Source organism: Macrotis lagotis, chromosome 6 (assembly GCF_037893015.1).
Source record: "Macrotis lagotis isolate mMagLag1 chromosome 6, bilby.v1.9.chrom.fasta, whole genome shotgun sequence".
In the NCBI taxonomy this organism is placed as follows: Eukaryota; Metazoa; Chordata; class Mammalia; order Peramelemorphia; family Peramelidae; genus Macrotis; species Macrotis lagotis.
In genome coordinates this window covers 100,146,693-100,162,166 of record NC_133663.1, presented here as the reverse complement: position 1 = coordinate 100,162,166, position 15,474 = coordinate 100,146,693, and the positions used below count along the sequence as shown (strand labels likewise).

At 32.5% G+C, this 15,474-nt stretch overlaps 1 pseudogene; it reads right to left on the bottom strand.

Moving 5' to 3' along the window:
- Positions 1-13,054: 13,054 nt before the first annotated feature.
- Positions 13,055-15,474, bottom strand: part of LOC141492163 (mitotic checkpoint protein BUB3 pseudogene) — a 31,441-nt pseudogene continuing 29,021 nt past the window's right edge.

Genomic DNA, 15,474 nt, shown 5'->3' with positions numbered 1-15,474 from the left:
GCAGATTTTTTTCAAATGAAAAAAGTTGAAAAAGCTCATTGAAGAAAATAATTACTTAAAATATAGAATGGAGCAAAGGAAACCTGATGTCTTTGTGAGAAATCATGAGGAATTAAAAAAATCAAAAGAATGAAATATAGAAGAAAAGGTGAAATATAAAACTGGAAAAGCAGCTTACCTGGACAACAGATCCAAGAGAGAGATAATTTAAAAATTATACGACTACCTGAAAGCTATGACCAAAAAACAGCCTAAGCATCTTTTTTAAGAAGTTATCAAGGAACATTGCCCTGATATTCTAGAAAGAGTTTGAAATAGAAATTGAAAGAATGTGCTAATCACATACTGAAAAAGATCCTAAAATGAAAGCTGTCAGTAATATTAATGTCAAATTTCAGAATTCTCAAAACAAGGAGAAAATATTGGGACAAGAAAGAAACAATTCAAATATTTTGTAGCCACAATCAGGATGAAATAATATTTAGCAGGTTCTAATTTAAGGGATTGTGAATTTTAGAATATGTTATTCTGGAAGTCAAAACATCTTGGATTGCAACCAAGAATGAATTACCCTGCAAAAGTGAACATACTCTGTAGGGGGAAAAGATGCATATTCAAAGAAATAGCAAACTTTCAAACTTTCTGATGAAATGGCCAGAACTGAACAGAAAATTTGATCTTCAAATACCAGACTAAAGTGAAGCATAAAAAGGTAAATAGGAAAGGCAAATCATATGGGACTTAAGTATTGAACTGTTTTATTCCTACATCGTAAAAAAATACTGATAACAAATATGAAGTTTCTCATTTATTGGAAAAGTTAGAAGGAGCTTATAAAGACAAGAAACTGGTGGGAGTTTAATTTGAAGAGATAATATATGAAGAAGATGGAATTAATTGGTGAGAGAGAAATGTCCAGAGACAAAAGGAAAGGTATATTGGGAAAAGGTATTTCAGATAAAAGAGTCAAGGAAAAAATGTTTGCAGTGGCAAGGAAGGAGAAAATGAGGGGAATTGAGTAAGCCTTACTCTGATCAAAATTTGATCAGAGAGGGCATAATACACACTCAAATGAGTATGTAAATGCATCTTATCCTAAAGGAAAGTAGGAGAGGAAGGAGGGGGAATAAAAGAGTTGGGGAAGGGGGGTGATGATAGAAGGGAGGAAAGATTGTGGGAGGGAGTAGTAAGAAGCAAAACATATTTGAGTAGGGAATGGGTGATAACAAATAGAAAATAGAATAAATGGGTGGGGGGGAACACAATAAACAATAGCAACTATGGGAAAAATATTGAGATGTTTCTCTAATAAAGACCTTATTTCTCAAATATAGAGAAATAAGTGAAATTTATTTATGTTTTTTGAGGTTCAGAGGTATTATAATGAATTTATAATTATCAAGGACAGTTGCTGCCTTGATCATTTTTCCATTTTTCCAATATATTATACCTTTAGATTCAGCTCCCTCATGTACCTTGTCTAAATTTGCTCCTTCTAACTGCTCTGTTAAATAAGAAGGTTCATATGAGTATTATCAGTATCATCTTCTCATGCAAAAATGTAAGCAGTTTAATGTCATTAAATCCATCTTAATTTACCCTTATCTATTCTTCACTCTCTGAATGCTTCATCAGATTACTATACTTGAAGATCAATCTTTGTCTTCAGCTCTGGCCATTTCAACAGGAACAATTGAAATTCCCCTATTTCATTGAATATTCATCTTTTCCCCTGGAAGAGGATGTTCAATTTTCCTGAGTAGTTGATTCTTGGTAGTATTCCAAGTTCTTTTGCCTTCTGGAATATCATATTCCAAGACCTATGAGCCCTTGAGGTGGATATTTCTATGTCCTGTATAATCCTGACTGTAGCTCCACCATAACTGAATTGTTTCATTCTGCTCATAATATTTTCTCTTTGACTTGGGAGTTCTGTGATTTGGCAATAATATTCCTGGGGGTTATTTTTTTGCATCTCTTTCAGGAGGAGATCAGTGGATTCTCTCAATTTCCATTTTACCCTCTGCTGCTAGTATATCAGGGCAATTTTACTGTATTATTTCTTGACAAAATGAAGTTAAGGCTCTTTCCCTGATCATGACTTTCAGGTAGTCCAATAATTTTTAAGTTGTCTCTTCTGGATCTATTCTCCAAGTGAGTTGTTTTTCCAATGTGATATTTCACATTTTCTTCTAGTTGTTTATTCTTTTGATGTTGTTTTATTGCTTCTTGATTCCTCACAAAGTGATCAGCTTCCTTTAGCACCATTCTACATTTGAAGGTGTTGTTTTCTTCAGAAAGCTTTCTTATCTCCTTTATCATCTGGTCAATTCTTTTAAGGTATTCTTCTCATCATTAACATTTTGGACTGCTTTTTGTATTTGCCTCAAATGGGTTTCTAATATGTTTTTTCCTTGTGCATTTTTCTGGATCTCCTTGACTAAGCTACCAACTTGATTTTCGTGTTTTTCCTGTATCTCATTTCTTTTTCTAATTTTTCCTTCCTTACTTGATTTTAACAATCTTTTTGAGCTCTGTCATAGTCTGTGGCCAACTCATATTTTTCTTGGAAACTTTTGATACAGAACTGTGTGTTTTCATCCTCCATGGGACCAAAGTAATTGTCTATGGTCAGGTTCCTTTTTTTCTGTTTACTCATTTTACTAGTCTGTGCCTTTGTTTTGGGGGTACCTCCTGAGCTTTTGAGTTATTATTGAGAAACCCCTGCAAGGATCTCAATTCCTTCAAGGTCTTATGAAAGGCTCTGACTATTCTTCTGGCCTGTGCTTTAGTCTATGCATGAGCATAAGCACATCCTTCTGCCCTGGAGTTGGGAGGAGGGTCCTTGATGTGCTGGCTGTAAGGGGACCAAGACTGTGAACAGAGTCTGAATCTGAACAAAATTACAGAGTCCTGTTCCAGGGACAGAGAGACCTTGATAGTCTCCTCCCACCCCTTCACTTTCTGTGGCTTGAGTGCTCTGGGAACCCCTGCCAGACAGCTCCCTACTGGGCACTTGTGTAGACCTGCTTCCCTTTCCTGGGATCTGTACTGCACCCAGGACTCTGGCTGCAGTGAAGGCCACAGCTGTACTGAGGGCCACATCTGCATTGAGAACCATCCTGGCCTGTTCCCCATGCTCACTATGGAAGAGGTTTCCCCACTTGTCTTCCAAGCTGTGCTTGGTGCTCCCATTTGGCAGTTCAGGAAACTGATTCTGCTCCCAGGGCCCAGGCACAATGTGGGTTGTTTTTGGATGACTGGATTTCTTTTGCTTCTGCCCAGTGATCCTGGCTGCTCTGCCACCTCCTCCAACCTTATTCAAATGAGCCTTCCCATGGTTACCTTGGGCTTGAGAATTGCCTCATGGGATCTTTCTCTGGGTTCTGTCTCTTGAAAATTTAGAGTCATAATTTTAATTTTTTTGGAATATGTTATAAGAGAAATTCTGGGAAAGTGTGTTCTTATGCCACCCTCTTGGCTCCACCCTGAGTGAAATTTATGCAAAATAAGAGCCATCCCCCAATTGATAAATAATCAAAAGATATGAACACGTTTCAGAAAAGATAACAATGCTATATTTGTCCACATCTAATATAAATGTCTTAATTCATTCCAGATAGGAGAAATAGGGGTTGGAAAAGTTCTGAGTTGCTAATTTCTACCTATTGTTTTGACTAAAGGATAGAACAACAAAATTACAAATTGTCAAGGGGAAATAGGGGAAAATGAGACAATAATGCACTGCTGGAGTTGTAAGAGGACTCAACAATTCAGTAGAGTAATTTGAAACTATGTTCAAAGGGCTATAAAACCATTCCTAGCCTTTGGACTAGCAATGCCACTACCAAGTTTATACTTCAAAAGAGATAAAAAACAGGAAAGAAAAGGATCTATATGTACAATGATATTTATAGTGTCTCATTTTCTGGTGGCAAGGACCTAGAGATTTAGGGGATGACCATCAGTTAGGGAATTGCTGAATAATTTGTGGTATGTGATTAAGATGAGGTGCTACTCTGTTATAGGAAATGAGGACCAGGATGCTCTCAGTAAAAAAAAAAAAAAAAAAAAAAAAAAAAAACTTATAAGAGCAGATGGAATGGATAATATACTATATACAAAGTAACAGCAATGTTGAAGGATGATCAGTTGTGAATGACGTACCTTTTCTTTGTGGGGGCGGTCATGTTTACTTTTATATGACTATTGAGGCAATGTTTTTCATGACTACATATTTATAACCTATATCAAATAAGTTGCTTTCTCAATAAGGGAAAGTGGAGTGAAGGGAAGGGAGAGAATATTGAAATTGAGATTTTAAAAGGTGAATTTGTTTTTGCATGCACCCAAACAAGAATAAAAAAAAAAAAGAATTAAAAAGAATTAGAAAAATAAATCTGGCTTCACCCGAGATGAAGCAATGAAATGGGACTTTAGCTATAGTTTTAAAGACTATGACATTAAAGTTTTAAGTTTTCTAGACATCATATTTGTAGAAGTCTACATAAACCTGACACCTTTCCTCTTAGACGCTACAATACACTTTGACAAAACTATTTCCCCAATTTGTGTTTATCTTCCAAGTTTGGAGGCCTAGGCTTTTGACAAATCCCACCATAATATAATCTCATCATGTAATATAAAAAGTTGTTAAATGAGTACAATAGGTGAAGACACAATCATATTTCCATGGTAACATTACAGTAAAGTCAATTTTACAGCTGTTCTTACTTAGATGCATTTAAATTATATAAATGGAAATGGTACAGAAAAAGTCAGGTCTTCAGAATAATACAGCTTTCTAGCTTAGGAGTTCTAAGCCTTTTTATATGTCATGGACCACCTTTTTATTTATTAATCTATTTAATGCCCAAATGCATTAAATTAACAAGATCATCAATAGTTCTGAATTCCAATCTTTTTCTTCACTCCCTTCCCTCTTTGATCCAAGAGAGTAAGTAATATAAAATTTATTTCCATGTTTGACATGTTGTGAAAGAAGAATCAGAACAAAAGAAAAAAAGCATGAAAAGGAAAAATTAGCAGATTTTAAAAAGTGAACATTGTACATTTTGGTCTGTATTTTAACTCTAAACTTCTTGCTTAGAAAAGCTATCACAGATTATACAATGTTGTTGTTAATGGCTATAGCATTCTCCAAGGTTCTGCTCACTTCATTCATCATTTGTTCATATAAGTCCTTTCATAGACTATATTTTAAATCTGGAGTATATGGATATATTCTCTGAATAATTTTTATAAGAATTGAAGAAAATGAGGGGAGGCTAGGTGGCTCAGTGGATAGAGCACCAGCCCTGGAGTCAGGAGTACTTGAGTTCAAATCTGGTCTCAGACACTAAATAATTAACTAGATGTGTGGTCTTGGACAAACCATTTAACCCCATTGCCTTGCCAAAAAAACGCCATAAAAATAATTGAAAGAAATGATAAATTTCAGTTACAAGTTACAATACTCCAACATTCAACTTCACACATCTGTGGTCAAGAATTCCTGGTCAAGGGTGAGAAATGTTTCTTCAAATTTTTCAAATCCTATGCACATTTGTTATTAGTTCTTTGACATAACAATCAGAAAATATTCCCAGATATTCCATTAGAAATTGCTTTTTTCTGTATAAATTTTTAATAATAATATTTGTTAAATTATGCAAAATGTTGTGTATATATAAGAATATAATAAAAATCTTCTCTGTAAATATTTGCAGGTGTGTATACATGTATATATGCATACATGTTTATATGTATATATGTATATGTGAGTATTGAATAAAGGGGGAAAAAGAAAAGAGGTAATGTATCTACTACTGCTCTAAAGTGTAGTGGCACTGTTATAAATTCTGTGTTCAGGAGCCATGACTAGGGCCAATATTAGGGTAGGTAAATATTGCAAAAATAAAGGGAATTCAGCAACTTCCTAAATGACTCTAAAAAAAGACATAAATAAGCTATGTTATGCTGTGTTTTCTGTAATTATAAGCTTCAAATTAATAATTCAATATGAAACTAAGTACAAGTGATAATAAAGAATAAAGGTTCATTAGTATTCTGTACAAAAAGTTATTTTAAAGAATTATTTTTTCCATTCTTTCAGTCTAAGAAAGTATACCATGCTATAACTTTTGAAATCCACTAAATTCATGGGGAAGAGTATTTCAACAAAATAATTTAAATTTACATATTTTTGCCTAATTTTACTTAAATTATTTTATGTCTTTAGAAGATAAGTTAAAGTAGGATGAGTCACATAGTAGTATTTTTGGTTTAAAAATTACTTTTGCATACCCTATTGTAGAAATTAATATAACATATACATTTTATAATATAATAAATAAAATACCAATAGAAAAACAAAAGAATAAAAATATAAATACCACAAACAAAAATAAAGTGCTCTCTGGCATCCATGAGGTATACTTCGCCTTAGGCAATATTATGTAAAACTGTATCTGGCTTCTATTACTTTGGATAGAAATTCCAGGTGAGTTTCCTTCATTACTTGTGGTGGAAGATTTTTCATTTATTCACTAGTGGTTATGATTTTCAAATTTTCAGTAAATACAAAACTATCCTAGGAGAAATACATTACTATTTGGTGAATTTAGTGATATCATATGGTCATATCATATGTATTTTAAAAGACATAAGGCCATTGACCTCAAATATATATTTCCTGTGACAAAGTAATAGGAACTATGGAAACTGACAGCACTTTAATCTAACTTCTCATTATGCATAATAATAGGAATCCTTTGCTTAGTTTCATAGCTTAGCTAACTGTCTATCATTTTCGAATTCCTCATTATGACATCCTTCAGTGAAATATAGGATATATTTGTTGACACCATTTTTTCAACACTCATTGACTCTTCTACTTCTTCCAAAATAGTTTTGTTACTCATCAAATGAAATGGTTTTCTCCAAGGTCATTTAGAAATGTGTCACCAAATGCAGTAACTTTTTTTTCTGTCCTCATATTCATTGAATTTTCAAACATATTTCACTTTGTAGCATCTAATATTTATAGCTGTTCTTGTATTCATTGTTGCTCTTTCCTAATTTTAATTTCTTGTCTCGCTAGAATTCAGTAATATTTTCTGCCTCATTGTCCTTTTCCCCACCCATTTTGATGTGTATAACACCAAAGATATAATCTTCATTCTAATTCTTCTTTCTCTCTTTTAGGTAGCCAAGTGTTGCAGCATGTAGGGTCCTGTGCATAGAGTTGGGAAGACGTGAGTTCAAATCCAGACATACTTACTAACTCTATTATTTTGATCAAAAAATGATATCATCTATTTTCCTTGATTTCCTCAAAAGTAAAAATAGGATAATCATGTCATCTACTTTTCAAGGGTATTTTGATAATCAATTAAATATTTATTAAAAATAACTTAATCAGAGTACATGAAACATAGAAGACATTATACAAGTGTTAATTTTCTTCTCCTCTTCCTTTTTCTTAAGTGATCTTCTATGGTTTCAATTAGAGCCTAGACTGATATAATTTCAAAATACATGTATCCCAATTTCTTTCTTTTCAATTCCTGCCTGGGATGATGCTGGATGTACCATAAATCAGGCTGTACTATAAAATTCAAGGTAAGAAAAGCACTATCTTCCTCACTAAACTTATCTTCCATTATTTTTATTATTTCTTCATTTTAAAGCAATATTACAATCCTCCTAGTAACATAGTTTTATAATCATAAAAATAATTTTTATTTTGTTATTACCTTCATTGCACAGTCTGATCACTTAAGAAATGTTGTTTCTGTTCTTGAAAAATGTCTATGATCAAGCCTTTTCTGTATAGTTGTAATAGCACAGTTCATGTCTTCATTTTTTATTTCATAGGTTCCTACCATAGGCCTCTTTCTGGAAATTCAAAATTAACCTGGACTTGATGTATGTAAACCTTGAGAAATTTTTAGTCCATGAATACAAGACATATTTAGTCCATATTTAGTCCTGAATTGTATGAGAAAAAAAAGGAAAAAATCTTTTTTTATTACATATAATTTGAATTTAGAAGTATCTTCAGTTATGATCTTATGAAAATAATATTATTGTGAAAGCATCCATAGGATTCTTGAGATTGTCAAAAAGGTCCAGGACACACACACACACACACACACACACACACACACACACACGTACAAAAATTTAAAACAAAACCTGGCTGCTTGTTTCTTAAGAGTGAGTCTTATTTTAAAATGGAATTTTCAACATGTTTCCCTATGCTGATCTTCATAGTGAAGACACTGAGAATAAAATTACTTACTGATTTTGTTTGTAATTTTTTTAGGTTCTTTTTGCAAGGCAAATGGGTTTAAGTGGCTTGCCCAAGGTCACACAGCTAGGTAATTATTAAGTCTCTGAGACCAGACTTAAACCCAGGTACTTCTGACTCCAGGGCCGGTGCTTTATCCACTACGCCACCTAGCCGCCCCTTTTGTTTGTAATCTTATTGAGAGATTTGTTTTTCAATTCTTCATTTTCTCCAAAAATCATTAACAAAAGGTGTGATTATCTTAACTGTAGTCTTTTTTGTTGATAATCATGAGCACTGCAAGTATTATATGAAATGTTATTTCTTGTTGCCACTGTAAAGGAATGAATGTATTTATTTCCTTTTGAAAGGAGAAACTATCTCTATTACTTATTATCTAATATTTCACAAGTTCTGGTTTCATTTACTTAAAAAATGTCAACATTGATGTTTCATTTCTGCTAATAATATTTAACATTTCTTCTAATAACATTAGCTCCATTTTTTGAGAAGTTACAATTAACCTCAAAATTTATATTTTTATGCATCAGGAATGGATATGCTGTTTGGATTTTCCAAGGCTACACTAGCATAGGATAATATTTAATAGATGTTAATAATCAATAAACTCTTTTCCTCTCCTGCCGTGATGATGATGATAATGATAAAGTGGGAGGAAAAGTTTAAGGTAACATAATTTTATAATCATGGCAAACCATGTGATTTGGTGAAACATTTTATAAATATTAATTTATCTACTCATACTCTAGTTGTTCAAATTCTAAATTATAATAATTGATAACAGAAGTTTCCATCTTTGATCATTTTATATCTATCTTTCCAAGTGGAGGCAACTTTCTAAAAAGTTCTTACTTCCTACTTTGAGACAATTTAGGACAAGGCTTTATACCATGAAATAAGACAAAGATGGAGGGAAGAAGAAATGGCATGTTTCTAACTACTACTTGAAGAAGGAGTGACATTTCTGTTTCACATAAAGTATTCTAGGTCCCTTAACAGCATTTCGAAAAGTTACTGACCTTACTTTTCTTTTCTGGAAGAGTAAGTTGGAGCCTATAAATCAAACTACTTTACATTTCCAAACTTGATATAAATGTTATATTGACTTGGGTTCTATTTCCAATGCCCTGAGTTAAGTTTTTGTTATTTCTAATCAGAGTGAACTGTTGGTATTTGTTTTTACTTTCATAGTTCATTAAAGTTCAGGTCCACTGAGCTGCTTATAGTTATAGTGAGAGAAAGAGACTTTCACCTACATAACTCACCTTAATAGACTGATAAATAACCATGAAGGTTCTAACCATTTTCTGTTATTGGAAATGGAGAGTACTGTCAGACTTAAATGAACTAGAAACAAACCTAGAATTAATTTTCTGATATCAGAATTTGAAACTGATTAGTTCTGAAAACTCGTGTTTGGAACTTTCACTCTATTGGGAAATAATTTTCAGAAATCACTGGCTAGGTTTTTGTGCATTCTTTGTTTAAGGTTTATGAAGACCTATAATATACAACATTTATCCTACAGGATTGTTCACAAACTGTGTTAGAATTCTTATTGTTTGATGCAATCAGTTTTCAAGCATAAATTAAATGCCTACTATATCCCAAGATCTGTTGATAGAAATAATTGTATCTCTTTGTAATTGCACTAGATATTTAGACAATAGGAAATAAAATCCCATATATTCTATTGTCAGAAATTCTTAAATAACTTAATTAATTAGATGTAGTGCTGCTTGGTTTTTTTTTTTTTTGCATTGCAATCCAAGAAGTTATTCAGCATAGTATTTCAATTTCTTTACTACTGGAAATCATTTAGATTTTGAGAGATGATTAGAGTTTAGAAGATAGTTTGAGTTAAAACAATACACATCACTAAATATCAGCTAGGTACTAGGCATAATGCAAGGTGCTGGGAAATATAGATAACCAAAATGCTAATAAAAACAAGGAAAGACTAGGATGAACTCATTAAAAATTCTCTATTCCATTCACTAAAATGAATTAGTAAAGAAAAGCTTGATTATTTTTCATTTATTTATGATTGAAAATTTCATTTTTAAAGGATAAAATGTCAGGATACTTACCAGTGAATTTAGTTGTACAAAATTTTCATCTGCACAAAACTTGCTAAGAAAGAATTATCATTCACTCCCAATATTTTATTTGTGACATATGACAATTGTTATACTAACTATATTTTCCCCAAAATATAATAATTTACTGCTTCTAAATTAAGTTGTATGAATTTTTGTTTTAGCTGCACATCAATGTGGTACCTAGAAAAAAAGGCACATGCTAGCTACAACAGTCCAAGAAATGACATTACTTCTCACTTTTTGTCCCAACACCATTCCTCCTCTACTCTATAACAAACAATTAGTTTCTGAATTCCCAAATTCCATCCCCTAATTGAACTTGCTTCTCAGATACAGTTCAATGGCAAATTGAAAAATCACCACCAAATCTCCATTTTTTCCCACCAAAAGTATAAAACAAATCAAAAGAAACCATAAGCAAAACAATAACTACTACAAGCACAACAGCAAAAAAAAGGTGATCCACTTGAATCAAAGTTAATCTTGAAATAAAAGGGCAATTCATGGCACCATTGATGCAGTGAACTTTTCACATATTCCTTAAAGCAATACAGTTGTAGAAAGAAAAATGAAATAGTTAAGTAAATTTACTAAGAGAAATCCAAGAAGTAATCTGAGATCTCTTTTGAAATTTCAAATTTTACTTATTTATTTAACTATATTATTCTATCTTTGTCCATTAAAAGTTTTTAGTACTTTCATATGTACTTGGAGATTGCTTTTGGGTCTATTTAGCTTTTAATTTAGAAATACTGAATAAAATGATGAATTTAAGAATTGAAAGAAGAAATCATTTGTTATACCAGATTTTCTGAGTTGGTTCCTTATTATAAAATATCTTTTGCAAATTTTCCTAGAATTCGTTATTTATTCCAAAAGAATAAATTCTTCTAATAAACCAGAGAAAAATGTCCCATATCACATGGGAAAAGAAGATATGGCTGCTTACAATTCCTCTTCAAAAACTATCATTGAATAATGAAATGGCCATCAGATTTTAAAATTTATGACATTGAATAGCAACAATAATATCTAACATTAATAAAATAATTTAAGATTTGGCAAAAAAAGCACCTTACCAACATTTTCATTTAAGCCTCACGATAACAGGTATTACCATAACTATTTTATTGATAAGAAGCCTACTGCTCAAAGAATTCAAGTGATTCACATAGATTTGTATTATGGGTGTTCATTAATGAGAATGGAACAAAGGTCTTCTTGACTACAAGTTGAGAATCCTTTCTATCTTCCTTACTCATCAGAACAATACAATATCAGATCTTCTTCTTAAGTTTCCCAATTATTCCAAACTGAGGAAATAGCTGAAAATTGACCCAAAGTGGAGAATAAAGTTAAAATATGTAAGTGGTCTCATTTAAGTGTGAGGAATCAGAAATATATGAAGTATTTTTTTTTGTCTCAGCTGTTTAAGACCAAATGACACAGTAAATAAAAGTATAGAGATTCCTTCTCATTGTGTCAACATTGCCTCATATAAGAAAACCATTTTGGGCTGGACAGGGATGAACTAGAGTTAGAGTCTTTCCTTCCCAGATTTTTTTAACAAAGGCAAACTAAATAATCTTTTGCCTCAATTCTTACCTGATCTTTAAGTACTGAATAGGCATTGCTTCAGACAAACCAAGGCTTGGGAAGGACTTTAGCTTAAAAAGGCTAGGGTCACCCACTGTATCCAGGGCCAACACCAGTCATTTTGACCTAAATCTTGCCACTGGACTCTAGAGGAAAGAATATTAGTGAATACTTTGAACAGCACTGCCTCAAATAAGACCAACTCACTTGCAAGTAAAGTTACTATGATCCTGATGTCATTTTCCTTTTCCAGAATGAAGGATGAACAAAACCAACAATCTATAAAAGTACTTAAAGAGGAAAAAGAGGACACCAGTCTGAAACTCTTTTTAGTAGTTAGTTTAAGTTTTGTCTTAAAATAACCCCTTTCTTCTGAAATGAGTCTATTACATAAAGTTCTTTAGGTAAGAAATTATTTCATATTTATATCATTTTGCTTCTTTATCCATAGGTTTGGAGCACAACTATGTTAGTTATTATTGTTCTGTCATTTTTTTTGTCATCTTGGACTCTTTGAGACCCTATTTGGGGTTTTCATAGAAGAGGTATTAGACTGGCTTCCCATTTCCTTTATGCAAGTCATATAAAAGTGCTTGTTGGATTGACAAGAATCAAATGAATACTGTCCTGATAGTTCAATTTATTCAGACTGCAAAGTAACTCAAAATATGAAACTTTGTGAATACAATGACAAACACATAAATAAAGTTAGGTCTAAACCTAACTTTAGGAAATCTTTAGGAAAAATATCAATTGTTCATGGGTAGACAGAGCAAATAGCATAAAAATTTTCCCCAAATTAGCCTGCTTATTCAGTGTCATAGCAATGAAACTACCAAAATTATTTTATAGAAGTAGAAAAAGTAAGGAAAGAGGAAAGATAAAAATTTCCAAAAAGAAATTTCTTTTCAGCTTATACCACAAGAACACAAGAGTTCTGATTTTAAATTTGTTTTTAAAGCACTAAATGGTACATATACAGTTTCTTTTAAGACAACGAAAAAGAATTAAATCCAATGACAAAAAGAGTTATCCATATTTACTATAAATTATCCCTTAAGGACAAGTATCTTTTGTAGGAAGTACACAAAAACTTTCCACAGAGAAGCCACACTTCCACAAGATGACTAGATAAAGTAGACTTGGGTTTTGTTTCTGCATCTGCCACTTGGTGAATGAAGATACCATCTTCAGGATGCTCAGTGTCATTCATTTCATACATATGTGATGATACTATTGCAAGTGTGGTCCCACCATTACTGAAGGCCAGTGATGCTAGGCTAGTAAGATACTGATGGAATTGACACAATCGTTTCTTGATGAATGGATCCTAAATATTAACAAATCCAACAGATCCACCTATACCAAATGTGTTGTGAATGGCGTGAAAGGAAATGGCATTGACAGGATAAATCTGCTTAATATCATTTTCTTTTAGTCTGTGACATTTGAATGCATATTTGTTCTTCTGTACCTCAGGACTTGGGTCCAAATATTCAACTACCAGTTGGCCTTCAATAGAGCTTAATACACAATCCTGCTTGTTTGGAAATGCTTGCATGCAACGAATCTGGTACTTCAGACTAGACTCCCTTCTCTGCTGGACATAATCCATACTCCTTAAGTCCCATACCAACACTCTCCCACCAGCTGTCCCGACAATTAATCTGTCTCCAAACACAGAGAGTGTGTACACCTTTTAAGACTGAGAAAAGATTCCTGAACTACAAGAGCATCCCACAAATTAAGTATTTGATGTCAACTTCCAGTAACCATAACATTAACATTGACTTTTGGACAAAATTCAACACATCTGATAGGTGCATCATGGGTTCCAACAAGATTTCTTGATCAGTATTAAAAGCATTCATTTTTAACTGGTGATCCAAACCTCCACTCCAAGCAAGTGTTGGATCATAGAAAGCGCAGTCGAGGACGACGCCAGTGTGTTGGTATTTGAGGCACATGGTGTTGGTAGGGATATCATAGAGCTGGACTGAACTGTCCCAGGAGGAGACCAACAGGAACTGGAATGTGTTGGGGCTGAATTTCACTGAGGAGATGCCATCTTCAGGACACTGGTTCAACTTGAAGTCATTAAACCCCATTATCTTGTAGTCTCCTGTGATGCCACTGTCCATTGCTCATTGTGCTCTCTTAAAAGGAAACAAGCATACTTAATTTTACAACTCAGTAAAGTCCTTTGAAAATTTTTCTTCTCATGTAATTGTTCATGCATTACTATTGAGTGTTTTCAGTGTTATCATTTATCTTCTTTATATTTCAGGTGTTAAACATCTTTAACAATCAAATATATATAAATGTTGAAATTATTTTGGAAAAGTAAAAGCCCCAAAGAATGGGCTTCCAAAGAAAAAACAAAAGGAAATTTATAAACAAACCTAAATCTTGAAAATCTGAGAAAACATCCAGTGTGATTTCTTTGGAATTTAAAAATACTTCTTAAATAACAAAAATGATAATAAAATGGTTATAAAAGTTGACTTTTTCCCTTGACATTATACATCTTTTTCTAGCATATTGGCTATTTGGGAAAGATTTTACCAATAATTCCTATTTGATTTCCTGTGATTTGTAATTCGGAACACAGGATGATAAAAAGCTGAAATAAGCAAAAAAAAACCCCTGAAAAGTTAAATTTGAACTTCCCTTAAAAGTATTCAGTGGCATGAAGAGTAATAAATCAGAAAAAAGAAGGGAAAGCGATGTGAGGAAAATTATGGCTAAGTGATGTAAGAAAACCTATTTTGGTAGGCTGCCAGAAACAGTGGAGCAAAAAGAGTTTCACTCTCTCTAGACAGAAGGACTAAATAAAACACACACCTCCAACTTTTGAACAACTGGTCAAGTATTAGAACTGACAGTTGGTAATTGATTTTGATGTCCTGAAGTTAAGCACTTACCCATTGTAACTAAATCCCTAGATCCCTAGGTAAATCACAGGAGCACAAAACTTATTCACAAAACTTTCAGGTATGGAAAAATGCATAGTGTTTTGCAGTCTTTAAATAAGTGATCTAAAGTTCCAGCAAATTAATTCTCTGTCTTTCTAGTTTGAAATCAGAATTTGGCAGTTCACAATGAAGGAACAGTAGAACTGCTTAATTACACTAAAGCAAGGATGATAGTAACAGACTGTTTCATCCAGAGAATATATTCAAATTTATATATATATATATATATATATATATATATATATATATTATATGTATATATACATATAATATATATATGCTTATGCATATATGTATACATTTGGATAGATAGATAGATAGATAGATACATAGATAGATAGATAGATATACAACTACAAACAAATTTTCTCAGTATTTCAAAGACAACTAAATGTTAAATCTTGAATGACTGACTTCAGGGAATAAAGATAGTAGATAATTAAAATCTTTGCTTATTTCCTATATTTTGCTTTGCCTTTTCAAATAT